The 14,951-nt window shown below is 33.2% G+C and overlaps 1 long non-coding RNA gene across 2 annotated transcripts; it reads left to right on the top strand.

Annotated features, from left to right (window-relative positions):
• The first annotated feature begins 11,603 nt into the window (after positions 1–11,603).
• Positions 11,604–14,442, top strand: LOC149536252 (uncharacterized). 2 transcript variants are annotated; one of them, XR_016356861.1, is made up of 3 exons: positions 11,604–11,730; positions 12,017–13,143; positions 14,146–14,442. It is a non-coding gene; the product is annotated as an uncharacterized LOC149536252 (long non-coding RNA). The 2 variants fall into 2 exon arrangements; XR_016356860.1 differs by having other exon boundaries at positions 13,626–14,442.
• The last annotated feature ends 509 nt before the right edge of the window (positions 14,443–14,951 follow it).

The following is a 14,951-nucleotide window of genomic DNA, read 5'->3' as shown; positions in this document are numbered from 1 at the left end:
AGAAATCTGTAGAAGAGAAAATGTATTTACTATTAATTTGAAGAATTAATTAAGAAGAAATTTCAATATATATTTCTTGATGGTGCTGGTTCCTTTTTTATATTGCTTCCGTTGAATTTATCTCTACATCAGTGTGCAAATTTAAATATCTTGCCTAATACCATTGGAAACCTATCATAGCTACAACATTTAGATTTAGGGTGTAAAAATTTAAATAGACTCTCTCATACTGTTAGCAACCTAATGCAGCTGCAATATTTGGACTTGAGAGTGTACAAATTTAAATAACCTCCCTTATAGCATTGGTAGCCTATCATAGCTACACCATTTAGACTTAGGGTGTACAAATTTAAATCACTTTTCTGATAGCATTGGCAACCTATCAAAGCTACAATATTTAGAATTGAATGACTGTAAAAATTTAAGGAACCTCCCTGATATTGTTGGCAACTTAACGCAATTGCAATATTTAGACTTGACAGATTGTACAAATTTAGATGTCCTCGCTAATAGCATTGGCAACCTATCACAACTGCAAGTACTGAGCCATTAAGGCACAAAGTGAATGGCAGTGAATGTTTGCACAACATAATTACCTCTTCCAAAACGAGATTAAGATATATGTAAAAAAAAATTTAGTAAAACATTTTTTTCTCTCATATTATTTCCTTTTTTCAAAGGGATTAATGGAAGAGAGCTTACCCTTGATTATCATGCGACATGAGTTTCAAAACTTGAGCACAAGAATAAGAAACCATACAACATAACACACTGATTATAGACTAGAGCTATCCTAGTTGTTTCTCTAAATCTATTGTACCTTGTAATCATGCAATATCTTTGCATTATCCAACTCTTCCTAAATAAGAATAACTACCTTACATATATACAACATCACCAACTATAATTTGTCTTATCTAATCATTAATTTCAAAAATAAAGGAAATGTTCACAAATAGATAGGTAAGGACACAAATGATAAGAAAAAACACAAATGAATACATTATGTTGTGCAAACATTCAAGAGGGTCTATGAGATGTATTACAACATAGAACAATGCTCTAGTATGCATCACATGCTATGAATCTTCATCTTAAGATGCAACTCATGACCTTGATGGTTAGAATAGGAAAGCTAGTATAGAACTAGACAAGTCTTAATATAAGTTCATCTAAAAATATCAGATCAAGATATAGAGCTAGACATAGGATCTCCAAGATGCCTAGGCTACCTAAAAAGGGATTTAATAATACTACAAGGTAATTGGATTGATTTGACAAAAAAAAATATAAAAGTTGTCCAAATGAACAATAATATCTAGAAAGGAAATATTTTTTGGATGATAGAAGATTTTCATTCACAATTTGAGATGCTCCTATATCTCTAACAAAAAGAAACCCTTGTTTATAATATTTTGATCGAAGGTAAACTCTTTCTTTTAAAGAAATTGATTCCCATGTGAGAAAGATGAACAAAGAATATTCACACCATATATTTAGGTTTCACAAATATGAATAAATTTCATTGGAGGCTACAAATTCTAAATGGATTGGTTAAATTAGCTTTGCTAGTATTAAGGATAGATTGTCAAAAACTCATACTAAAATTTATGAATATTTTTGGTGAAATATATGGTAGATGAAAGTCAAAGATTGAATATTTACAAACACATTGAAGGCCATGGGTTTAGTATTTTTATCTACACCAAAATTGGAAATAATAATAAAATTTAATGCCATGGAAAACTTTGATGATAATCTACAAGACTAATTCATATGCAATGGATGAAGACTCCTTATTACTCTGTTACCAACCTATCCATGTTCCTTTACTCTTGGACCTTCCTTCAAGAATCAAGGGAGATAATTCCAAGCTACCAAGTTAGACAATAGATAAAATGAGAAACATATATTACTAATGAGAGTGATAGAATATCATATATTATTAGAATCAAAAGATACATATGGAGAACAATTTTTAATATATGAATTATATAACTTGGAATTACTAATTGACGAGAATCATGTGAAAATGAGGAGTATTAGAAGAGTCATAGTGAAATGGATGATCACACTTGGCCTCCATAGTGTGCCTTTGGAAACGAAGAAATGTAACATGATATTACTCATGTATCATAGTGTACTAAATTGGATAGTAACCTATATAAATTTTGATAAGGAATCACTTTTACATATGACATCAAGGTAACATATCATAATGAGTTAGACGAAAGGATTATGCAGGACATTTGATAAGTTGATGGAAAATTACACACAGTTTCATTTAGAAAAAGAACAATCGAACATGAGGGATTGTAGAAATCACACCAATGTTACAGATCAAGGGTATTTAAATGGACCCTTCTATAATATGATAATTGCCTCATAAGTAAAATAAAATATCATGAACAATAGTTTCAAAGAATGAACAAAATTGGAGAACATGAAAAAAAATAGTTTCTTTTAGTTCCTAATAATGATAAAACAATAAAAGAGTTCCAAAGATCTCCGAAGGTTAAATTTACAATTGCAATTTTTGTCGATAGATAAGTACTAGCCATTATATATCACTTATTGTATTTGTCTAGTGATTAATTTTTCCTATTTGAACCAATGAAAGTATAGTTACATGTATATGATTTATTTTTCAATGTATCTAATTTGAATGATAATTTAAACAAAATAAAGTGAATAATAACATTACAATTATGTATAAATTAACATTTTTAATTATATAATTTAATATTAAAAACTATTTTTGTTCCAATATTTATGTTAATTTTTTAATCTTAATCAATTATTGATTAAATTATAGTTTTTTTACTATTCTCTTTTAAATTTTTAATCTTAAAATAATATAACTTATGACAACTCACTATTCTCTAATTTTTTTTTTAAAACTTAAACTATTACAACTTTAGGACAAATACAAGGATACTTATTATTATTGTTAACATATAGTGATCAATGAGAAGCTTACATCTAGTAATATTTTAGTTGTGGAAGCACCCCAAAAGTAAAAACTACATTAACCAATTCTATGTAGAAACCCCATGTTGAATCGTATGTTAATGCATATGAAAGCATTCTCCCTACATAGTGACAAATCTTCATTTGAAAACTTGGACAGAATAATTAATTTAGCTAATATAATAATTGACTATGGTTTAAAAAATGAATACAAAAATATAAGTTTGAGGGCAGGTACATAATGATTAATGACATGTGAGTTGCTGATGAGGATTTAAAACTAGAAGGAAAAAGCTCAGCCATGTGCTTGGTAAGTTGGGCTAGTCGTATGTCAAAGACGCCAAACTTAAGGGGGAAGTAGTACATGGCATAATTGCACGGACGGTAGGGGGCGGGGTGGTACGGACACGATACATGGCTAGGCATAGCAACATGGTAAACAAAATAGTTTACCTTTTAGCCGTTGCCGTGATAAGTGGTGTTACTTACTCTTCAGAACTAATACACCCTTTTTTGAATTTGACAGCGTGTGGTGATGAGTAGCTTTCAAAGATGTGCTCAAGCTTTGAAACTCGCGTCGCATGATAATCAAGGGTAAGCTCTCTTCCATTAATCCCTTTGAAAAAAGGGAAATAATACGGGAGAAAAATATGTTTTACAAAAGAGTTTTTACATATATCTTAATCTCATTTTGGAAGAGGTAATAGTATGCTCTTATGATTCATTTAAATTTATATAAATAAAAAAAATTCTTCTACAAAATTTATTATTTATATAAATTTTGTTATTGTATTCATTTAATTTATAAAAAAGATTTTTTTTTTTATAAAACGAATTATTTATTTCAATATTAAAATAAATCATAATCAAGTGTTTTAAACTTAAGAAAAAATAAATCATTTAATCCAAATTTCTTTTTTAGTATCATTATTAGTCCAGCCTATATAGCGAAGACTTATGTTTTCATCTCATTTTCTACAATTAGTTTGACCACCTTGTAAAAATATTACATTATATTTATAATGTTTTGCAATTATCTTATTTTTATTTTTATTTTTGAAAGACTATTTCTTTCTTATCTATGATTGGTTCATCATATTTTCGCTAGTGGTTTTTTTCATTTTTCTTCTAAAAAATTCAAAATATTCTAAGATTACACTTTACCTATTCTCTCATAACTCTCAAGTAAAAGTATAGGTTGATGTCAAAATTTTACTTTTTATAAAAGTTGATTTTAATATTTATATAATTCAACATGTAATTATATTTACATGTTTAAATATTATAAATCACAATAAAATTACGTTTTACAAAATCTAACATTTTATTTCTTTACAACATATTTATTGATAATATATCTAAACTTTACATATTCTCTCATAACTCTCAAGTGAAAGTATAGGTTGATGTAAAAATTTTACTTTTTTTAATAAAAGTTGATTTTAATATTTATATAATTCAACATATAATTATATTTATATATTCAAATATTATAAATCACATTAAAAGTACGTTTGACAAAATCAACATTATATTTCTTTACAAAATATTTATTAATAATATATCTAAACTTTAGTTTATATACAATAATTATAGAAAAATGAAAAAGTATATATATATATATATATATATATATATATATATATATATATATATATATATATATATATATATATATATATATATATATATATATATATATATATATATATATATATATATATATATATATATATATATAACTTAACCTTTTTTCATGGTACAATTTTTAATGTATCACTTCATTATTTTAGCTATGGAATGTAATTAGTAAAAACTCATTTTATAATAAATTATCTTTACTTACTTTTGACATAAGACGAGACTCTAGCTCTATAGAGCTCTTGTTGATAAAAGCAATGAGAGTGGCGACCTTTTATTTCTAATTAATTTTTGTCAAAATTTGAGAGTGGCAATGGCAAGACCGCCATTAAAGACTTTAAAATGTTTATGGTGAGTGGTAATGGCAAGACCGCCGAGCAAGTACCAAGTAATACATTTTCGACGACGGTTAAATCTACTCCAGGTAATGGCATTAGTGACCATGTCTCCCATAACAATGATTGACCTAAGTCTTTTTCTGAGGCTATGGGTCGATCATCGGTCATTAACAATAGGGCAAGGTTTGAGTTTGCAAGCGCAGGTAACAATGATGTCTCCGAATTCGATAAGACCCCTTCAGCTTCTTTGTCTCCTTTTTCCATTGTTCCTAATCCTAAAATGTTGGAAGAAATTGTTAAGGAAAAAGATAGATTAAGAGATATTGCTATTTTTTTCTCAGTTGTTGAAATTGATAAATGCCCGCCAAGGAAATTTATGGATGACTGGTTCCATCATTACTAGAATAACAAACTTGGGTTGCATATTTCATTCTGTAGGCAAATACAAAAGGGTCTATATGTGATTTTCTTTGTGAATCATGATGCTCAAATAGAGGTTCTTAAAAAACAATATTGGAATGTGGGTTCAACATCTTTTAGGGCTATTGCATGGCCGTCAGAGGCCATCCATGAGGAGGTTCTCGCACTTTCAGCTCCAAGATGGATTCTGGTAAAAAACATTCCCCCTTTTTTGTGGCATTTTTTGCCACATTTGTTTGAGCCTATTGGTAAAATTATTCGAATAGATGAAACTGTGAGACTTGCCTTGCATATGGACGCTAGGATTCTTATCTCTCTCTTGCCTTGTAGGACCTTCCTACCGATATTTCTATTAACATCTTCAATGATGCTTATATCTGTCCTATAGAGATTTTGGGGGGCTAGAATACCTATTTTCTCTGCCATAGAGAAGACCATCTCCGTAAGGATTGTCCGGTCATTAGGAAAAAACCTAATCCCTCCAATGATTCAACTAAAAATATGGTTAACCCTCCCGTCACCAGTAATCCTCCCCTTGAGAATGCTCTCTTTCGTTTAGCCCCTGCTTCTTCTTCTTCCCTATCACCTCCCACCGAAACCCCTAACCCCACTAATGTTTCGACTAATGTTGTTCCTAACATTGTTCGGCCTGAGAACGCTTCTACTAAAAATGTGCCTAACCCCCTCTCTGATATTACTATTCGGCCTGAGAACATTTTATGTGATACCATTCCTACATCTAGAGGTCTTTAGATGCTCCCCAATCTTGATTTAGCTATTGATCTTAATACAAATGATGGTTTTACTATTGTTCAGGATAAGAAAAAAAGAAGGGGAAATAATGTCTCCATGCCTAAAAATTTTCACCCCAACAACAGTAATAATCAACATGTTAAATTGTTAATTGGTCCTGCTTTGACTAATGCAAATACTATCTGTCAGAATGTTGATATCAATTGTAAGCCCCAAACCAGTGAGTCCTCTAAAAAATTCCCCCAGAAAATATTTCGAGAGATTGGGGAGGATTATGAATTTGAAATTATTTTGGCTGCCCTCGTTCCCCTGAAGTCTAATAATGGGCAGTGCATGGATGTGGATTCTCTAGTAGATAACGAAGATGATGTTAACACCAACTCTCCTGCTGCCAGGCGAAGAGGAAGACCACTTGGTTCAAAAAATAAGCCATATGTGCCTAAACCAAGGAGTCCTCAAATATTTTTTTGGCCCTAGCTCATCAAGAGGGTATTGCATGCTCCACCTCTAACATTTTGTTTCAATGAATTGCCTATTTTGGAATGTGAGGGGTTTAGAGTCCCCTAATAGAAAATTTGTTATCAAGCGATTGTTAAATTCTCTACATTCTATAGACTTCTTTATGATGTAGGAAGTTAAGTCTGTGGGATTCATTTTGGATTCTAATCTCAATTTTATTTGGAAAGATGCTATTAAGTTTGCACTAACCATGAGAGAGGTAGAGGAGGAATTGCCCTGCTTATTAGTAATAAATGGGGAAAACATATTACTAATAATGGATGTTCTCCTTGTTAGAGAGTAGTGTGGGTTACCTTGTAGTATGATGACAAGACCTTTGGGGTCTGTGCTATTTATGCCTCAAATGACCCTAAGGAAAGAATTGAGCTTTGGAAATGGCTTATAGACCTTCCAGATATGCCTTGGCTCTTTGGTGGAGATTTCAACATGATTGAATCTCAAGATGACAAGTCGGGGGGCATTCCCTTTCATTGGAAGGATAATGAATTTTTTTATTGGAATAGATTTTTAAATTCTAAATATCTTTTTGATCCTATTGTTGGTAACATGAAATCCCTGGATTATGGCACACCTAGTGCAACTTTTAGTAGGGCAATGGTAGGATTTATTCCATGCTTGACAGATTTTATGCCAATAAGTATTTTTTCTCTTTTCCTCCAGAAATCTCTGGATTTATTGTTCAGGTTATTGCCACCACTTTGTTTGATCATCACCTTATTTTGACTAAGGTTAATTTTAATAGTAGTCCCCTTCAACACAAGTCTAGTAGCAATAAATTCATCTGAAACACTAGCCAACTCATGGATGAGGATGTTCTTGCTACTGTGCAGATTATTAGAGGTATCAATAAAATTAATCTTCAGCACCTGTCCCATCGTGATAGATGGAAATCTAACCTTTCTTCATGGAGGATTTTTCTTCAAACCATTGGTCAAAAAAAGGCTAAGGATTACAGGTTTGTTGAAAAACAACTATCTTCTGAACTACAAATAGCGAAGAACAACATCCAAAGAGATTCCTCCAATATGGATCTTCTCTCCCAGGTTATGGCTGCCAAAGATGCTCTTAGGAAGCATCAACAAGTTAGGATTTGTGGAGCTAGGATCAGATCTAGAGCCCATTGGCTCCAACATGGGGATAGGGGCTCGAAATTTTTTTTCAATCTTCTTAAACATAAACATATTAAAGAGTCCATTGATAGACTCTCGATTGATAATCAAGACATTTTAGACCCTGAAATTATTATTCAGGCTTTTGCTGATTACTACAAGACTCTTTTTACTTCAGAGGACTCCTCTGAGGCTGAGTCTTTAAGAAATAAATGCAAATTGCTTATTCCTAAAAAGTTGGACTTGGATGATATTGTTGTGCTTGCTAAAGATATCTCTATTGAGGAGATTGAGGGAGCTATCAAGGCTCTCAATAATGATAAGGCCCCGAGTCCTAATGGTTTTCCTGTTGAGTTCTATAAATCCAATATCAGTTGGATATGTAAGGATCTCCATGACTTATACTCTAAAGCTTTGTCTATTGGCTCCTTGGGACAGGATGTTAATAGAGGGATCATTAAGCTCCTCCCCAAGGATGGAGATAAGACCCTCATTAGGAATTGGAGGCCAATTACCCTTCTTAATGTGTCTTATAAGATTTTGGCTAAAATTATGGCTCTTAGGTTAGTCAATATTCTTCCTAAATTTGTCAACTCTACCCAAACTGGTTTTATCAAGGGTAGATATATTCTTGAGAATCTCATAACTAGTTGGGAAGCCATGGAGTGGTCTAAATGCTCACACCAAAACTCAGCCATGCTTCTTTTGGATTTTGAGAAGGCTTATGATAGGGTTGAATGGGGGTTTATTCTTATGATGTTAGAGGCCTTTGGTTTCCCTCCCTCCTTTTGTAATACTGTGCAGATGCTTCTTAGTGATGCTTCTGCTCAGGTTGAAGTTAACGGTGTTTTCTCTGCTCCTTTTTCTCTAGGGAGATCCATTAGATAAGGGTGCCCTTTGGCACCTTCTCTTTTTGTTATTGCTTTGGAGGCTCTTTTCTATATTCTTAGAGATAATTCTTTATCTCCTCATGTCAGAGGTATCTTTTTGCCTAATGATGAAGAGCTCATCAATTGCCAGTTTGTGGATGATTCCACCTTGTTCTTTGAGCTTTCAAAAAGTAATTTTAGCACTTTGCAATATAAGCTCAGTTTTTTTTTGTTCTATATCTAGGGCTAAAATATCTCAAGCCAAATTAGTTTGTTTGGGGTGGGATGTGCAACCCCTGGATTGGTTTGCTCAATACAATTTTCAATGGGGAGGCCCCAATAAGATAACTAGATATCTTGGTATCCCTTTCTTGGTGGAACTTGTCCTCAAAGACATGTGGTCATGGGTTAAAGAGAAGATTGATAAGAAGCTTAACAAATGGCATAATATGGCATTATCTCTACCAAGCAATGGTTTTCCAGAAGATGTTGTCCTCTTACACCATTTACTATTCCTCTGCCTGGTTTTTTAACAATTATCATATTGCTGAAATTCAGAAGTCCATCAGACAATTTCTTTGGTTTGATGGCAAGGGTAATAATAAAATTCATTCTGTTAAGTGGGCTTGGTGCCACACTGACAAGACCCTTGGGGGACTTGGGCTAAAGGATTTAAGAGTTCAGGGTATCTCCCTGTCTGCCAAATGGATTTTTCAATCCATGGAGGGTGACTATCCTTGGAAAGTGTTGGTTAGAAACAACATTGAGAGAGGTGTGCCTAAGAAAGCCAAATCTTGGACTAATCTCCCCTTTTGCGACCTCATTATTGGCAATTTTCCTGTCATGATCTAGGGTTCCATGGTCTTCAGATCTATTTGGAAGGCTTGGGACCTGTTAGGAAATTCATCACTAACAAGGATTTTCATTGTAACAATCAACTCCATGTTGAAAGATCCATTTGGTGGAATCTTCACCTAAATGGTAAACCTTTGGCCCTTACCCAAGGGTCTTCTGCCAGACTGTGGGCTAAGAAAGGTATTAAACAATTCATAGATCTCTTTGAGTAGGATCATATCTCTCCTTGGGATGTGCTTAAAAATAAATATGATATCTCTGATTCCCATAAAAGAACTTATAACATGATTTTGCAAGCTATTAATGGTCTACCCACTATATGCCATGTTGATTCTCAAAGGCATCTTAAATGGAACTGGCCTAGTGGAGTTGTCACAAATCTGCTTAAGGCCAATAATATATATGAAATCATTGATTGTAATACTGATATTATTGATCATGTCAATGTTGTTTGGTACTCCTCTTATGATGCTGATGTTTGGAAAAAATACTTTGATATCTTATGGAAGAATTTTGTTGAGCCTAAAATTAGATGCTTCAGATGGTTAGTCATGTTGGACAAGCTGCCTATTAAGAGAGATTTATCTAATTCTGATATTTGTAATTTATGCAGAGTTCTTGAAACTAGAAGACATATTCTTTTAGATTGTATTTTTGCTAAAGAAATATGGAGAATGCTTGGCATTGTTTATCCTATCAATGTTAATATTCTTGATATTATTACTGGTCATATTAATGGTTTTTCTAAAGATACCAAATTATTTTGGAATATTTTGTCATCTAACATTCTCTAGCAGATTTGGAAGTGCAGGAATGAGGAAAGGTACCAAGGTAAGCCGAGGGATCTTACTGAGTTTTTTCGAAAACTCACTTATTTTAAAATTTCTTTGCAGGTGTAGGCTACTATGCTGATGGAGCGGGACAAGATGAGAAGGTTCCTTCATGATAGGAATACTACTTTTTTCTACTACGAGTTGAAGCATGGATACCAATGGCGTAGAACCCTCGCTGATCTGTAGGCTTTTGAGCAAGCTTGCATTAGGCTAAACACAGAAATTAGTTAAAAAGTGAATGATATAAAAGAAGATTTATTCAGGCTGATGTAGATTCAAGAAAGTAAAAGTGTCATTTGGATGGAGGGCCCCTTAGGTTGGATTGCTTGGATGATCAAGTACTATGATGTTCTTAGTTAGATAGTCCTTCTTCTCCTCTTTTTTGTTATGCTATATAGCTGATGCTGTTCTTCCTTAGCGAGGCTTGGCCTCCTTGTTGATTTTCGTGGTGGTACTTTGGTTGCTTTGTATTTTCTGATTCTCTTATATCTAATAGATTTTTTTTTTTTTTGAGAGTGGCAACCTTTTATTTCTAATTAAGTTTTTTCAAAATATTGATAATGAATTAATTGATTAAATTATATTTCAATTTACGTTTGCTTGAATTGGCGAGTTCATAATTTGGGAATCAATTTTGACTTAGGTACACAATATAGCATGGTAATCATTTTCTCCGAGTTTGGTGCGATGGTGATATTTTCCCATGACCGTTGATAAAACAGAAAGTGAAGGTTACCATTTATGCTTTAATCCAGGTTGTAAGGGAATGCCTGAAAACAACATTGTTACCGTCTATGCGTTTAATCTCACTCATATATAGAAGGAGAAGCTCTGAGATTTTTTCATCCAGCGTGGGTTTGGTCTTATAAATGATTGTTTCATCCAGCGTGGGTTTGGTCTAATATTGAGCAAACATGAGATTGCTGAGTATGATGACGAGGGTTTATTTGATTATTAGTGTCTGCCTTATTAAAAGGCAGGGAACTATTGTTTTCTTTTACCCCCTTGACATTTGTATTAATTTTTCAGTGGCAGTAACATAATGTTCCAACTAAAGTTTTAATCATAATATTTTTATATTTATTTATAACATTCTAAATCTTTAATTTTGATTCGCTGAAGACCAATTTCCTGAGCAAATACTAATTTTTTGAGTTTCCAAAAAAGCCAAAAAAAAGGTGGGGATAAGATTGTAATAAATATTTAACAGAGAAAGGGGGCAACGTGTCCAAAGTGAATAAGGGAAAAAAGAGGACAATGAGATAAGAATGCATTTAATGAACGTCAGACAAGCTGAAGGAAAGTCCCGCAAGACTAAATGAGCATTAAATATGTATCAGAGCGAGCACCGCCATTGTTACATTAATATTGTGAGCAGTGTATTGCAAAGACCTAAAGAGGAGAGTGGAGGATCGATGTGCAGGTATAGGAACTGTGACACATTGGCTTCCATTACTCACTGCCTTTGTATTTGGATTAGGCATTCATTCAGTTGAGCACTTGCATCAGAGTCTCTGTTTACACGATTTTGATGGATGTCCATTGCTCCATTTTCTTCATAAGCCTTGCACGACATGTTTCCAATCATTTCTATGCGTAATCGGTTTCAAAACTCTCGTTTGGTATAGAAAGCGATGACATTGATTAAGCTTTTATAGAATTAAGCTTTATTGCTAACTTTATTTTATCCCATCGTTTGATATTTTCAGGGAACTATGAGAGATGATTTATACAGCAAATCAATGCTTCGACATTCCAAAGCATACAAAGACATCTCCAACTGTTTGGTGCTACCACATCTAGCAAATCAGATAATCTTGAAAGCTTATGTAAGTATATTAGACCAATTATTAATCACAAGGACAATAGCAGACGATTCAGAACGGGCCAGCCATCCCCTTCCACCCATCCAAGCACTTCAACAGATATCTTCCAGCGCAAGCTTCCATCCATCAATTTCATATTCACTTATTAGTTAAGAGGCAAGATTTGTTGTGAGATTTCAGAGCATAGTGTCGAGTGGGCCTGATATAGTATTTTATATATCGCTCGTATTATGCTGGGTAACCTTGAATAAACAGTTTTCTTATGAAGCGACAGAAGGCTTGACAAGTTGTAGCTTTCAGACCAACACATCCCATCACCACGCCATTACAGGTTAAAAAGCTTACCACCCTACAACGTTTTTACTTAAATTAACACTAAGATCTTTGAAGTAATTTTCAACTTCAAATTAAACATTCGGATCCTTCAGTTCATTTGCAAAACAGGGGTGTTGAGAGAAAAAGAGTAGAATTGATTAAAATTCTGATAAAAAGCAATACAACAATGAAGCACCACCTCTGTTCCTTTGCCAAAGCCCGCCATTTCATATACAAAACATGTCCTAAAGCTCAGCACCACCTCGAGCCCAAATACTTACATTATATCTTAAGGCAGGGACTCAAGCTCGCTTAGAGCTCTTGCTTAGTATGATAACGAGGGTTTTCTCGGTGTTTAGAAATGAGGGTTTACTTGGTATTTGGAGAAGCCCTGTGGAATCAGGGGCTTGGGCGATAAAAATCAGGATAGTTTGAATTTATGGGGATTATGAAATGGGTGATTGGGTGCTATTTTTAAAAAATTTTTCCGCTTGAATCTGTCCATTTCTAGCTGTTTGAAGAAAGAGAATATGACAGTGAAACATGGAAGAAAATAAGAGGATTACTTGGTGGAAGTACGGATCATGTTTAGAAAGGCAGACGAAAAAGTGTGCAAAAATCCACTCTCCAAATCCTCTGCAATTTTCCCGAGGACAATAAAGAATCACAAATCATCTTCTCCTTGGGCTGACCAGGTATGCATTCCATGATCAAATGGTTACATCTTGTTTTTTCTCTCTTGACTGATTAACATTAGGTAACATTTATATAGAAATTGCTAGAGTTTTTGCTAAAAGTATCATCCATGTTAACCTTTGCTGATATTAATCAAGATAAATTTGAACAGCCGACATAGCTATCGTAATAAGATGAGACATTCTCTCAACTTATTACTTTCATTCCTCCCTGCGATGTCCTCGTAGCGGAAGCCATCTCTTGTAAATTGTTGGTAATAATATTAATTTAAAATGATGAGAAATAGATTTTTCATTCTCTAGCTCTAGTCGCCTTAGCAAAACAACCCATCATCACTCTGGCTCATTCAATTGCTAGTAATTTAATTTTCACTGTAGTTGAAATTAGAACATAATGACTTGATAAATTCTACTAGGCTAAGCTTCACTCTCTATTTAATCTGTTGACACTTGTTGAAGATCTTTTGTTTGTAAATATACAGATGTTCCTTCAGCAGAGAGTTTGGAGTGGGGCGTATGGTTGATCTGAGTAGTACAATTTCCTTACTGCCTACAATCTACCCATGTAACTTAATTTTAAATCGGGATATACAAATATGCAAAAGTCATCTAAGAAATTCTCGTTAGATTTAACTGTTGCCTTAGATAGTTTGGGGGCTGTTTGGTTGACATAGTTGTAGATATTGGTTTTCAGGATGGCCAATCTTTGTTTCTGATATAGATGTAGATTGCCTATAATCTACCCATTTAACTTTAATTAAAATTATGAAATACAGATATGATCCAAAAGTTATCTGAGAAATTCTGGTTAGATATATTTGTTGTCTTATATAATTAAAGATCACTAGAACATTGGCTTCAAGTGACATGTCCAAAAATTGAATCAGAACTATTTGGGAAAATTAGATAGGTTCAGATTCAAACTTAGAAAAATCTTCTTCCTTCTTTATAACCATTTTGTTTTTCAGATTCAAACTTAGAAGTACGATTTTTATTTTTCAGACCGTGAGTTGGCTAACTAGCCTGAGGAAGATTCAAAGAAGTGTCTGCTCCAAATACAGGGGATGGCAATTCCTTTTTCAAATTCAAATGTCATAGGTCATTTGTATATTCTATTAACCATAGATGCCCAATATCACCAATGTGCTTCCTCATTAATGAAGGGAAATCATTGGGAATATCATGAAATTTGCAATAAGAATCAGACATAAATCTGTGGTATTGTAAAACATTGAAGAATCTATTTACTTTTGCATCTATGAATTCAATTTATAGAAATACTCAAATATTTGCTTTGAAGTTTGTGGAAAAAGTAAAGCAAGGCTGTGTATTTCTGAGTTGGCTATTGATATTCAAATTGGATTTGGGATTAGTTGGATGAACTATCCAATCGGATGGATTGTTAACTCCCATTTTGAGATTTATGGGCTTTTCCTCGTTTTTCCATGGCTCCAGCTATCATGTTATCTATAGAAAAAACTCAATTTATGGTAATAAAAAACTTTAGACTGAACAATATCAAACAAACTTGGAGTCCCAAAAATTCTTTCTCCTCATAGTGACTGTAAAATCATGAGTACTCCTAATATACCCACATTCCTATAAGCCAAGATGTGGAATCTGGATAACCCAGTTATATATCTAGGCACATATATGAATAGACTATTTAAAAATCTATGTATATACACAGGTGCACATATTTGAATACATAATACGATGGACATATATATGAGAAAACTGTTTGTATCTATGCATGTAGTCACAATACACACGTTTGAAAACTTAATAAGTCCTTTTGTGTGACTATA

This window comes from Cupressus sempervirens, chromosome 10, assembly GCF_028749045.1.
Source record: "Cupressus sempervirens isolate cs-2001-9-10 chromosome 10, ASM2874904v1, whole genome shotgun sequence".
Taxonomy (NCBI): Eukaryota; Viridiplantae; Streptophyta; class Pinopsida; order Cupressales; family Cupressaceae; genus Cupressus; species Cupressus sempervirens.
The sequence above is the reverse complement of the archived record's forward strand: the minus strand, read 5'-3'. Positions and strand labels throughout refer to the sequence as shown.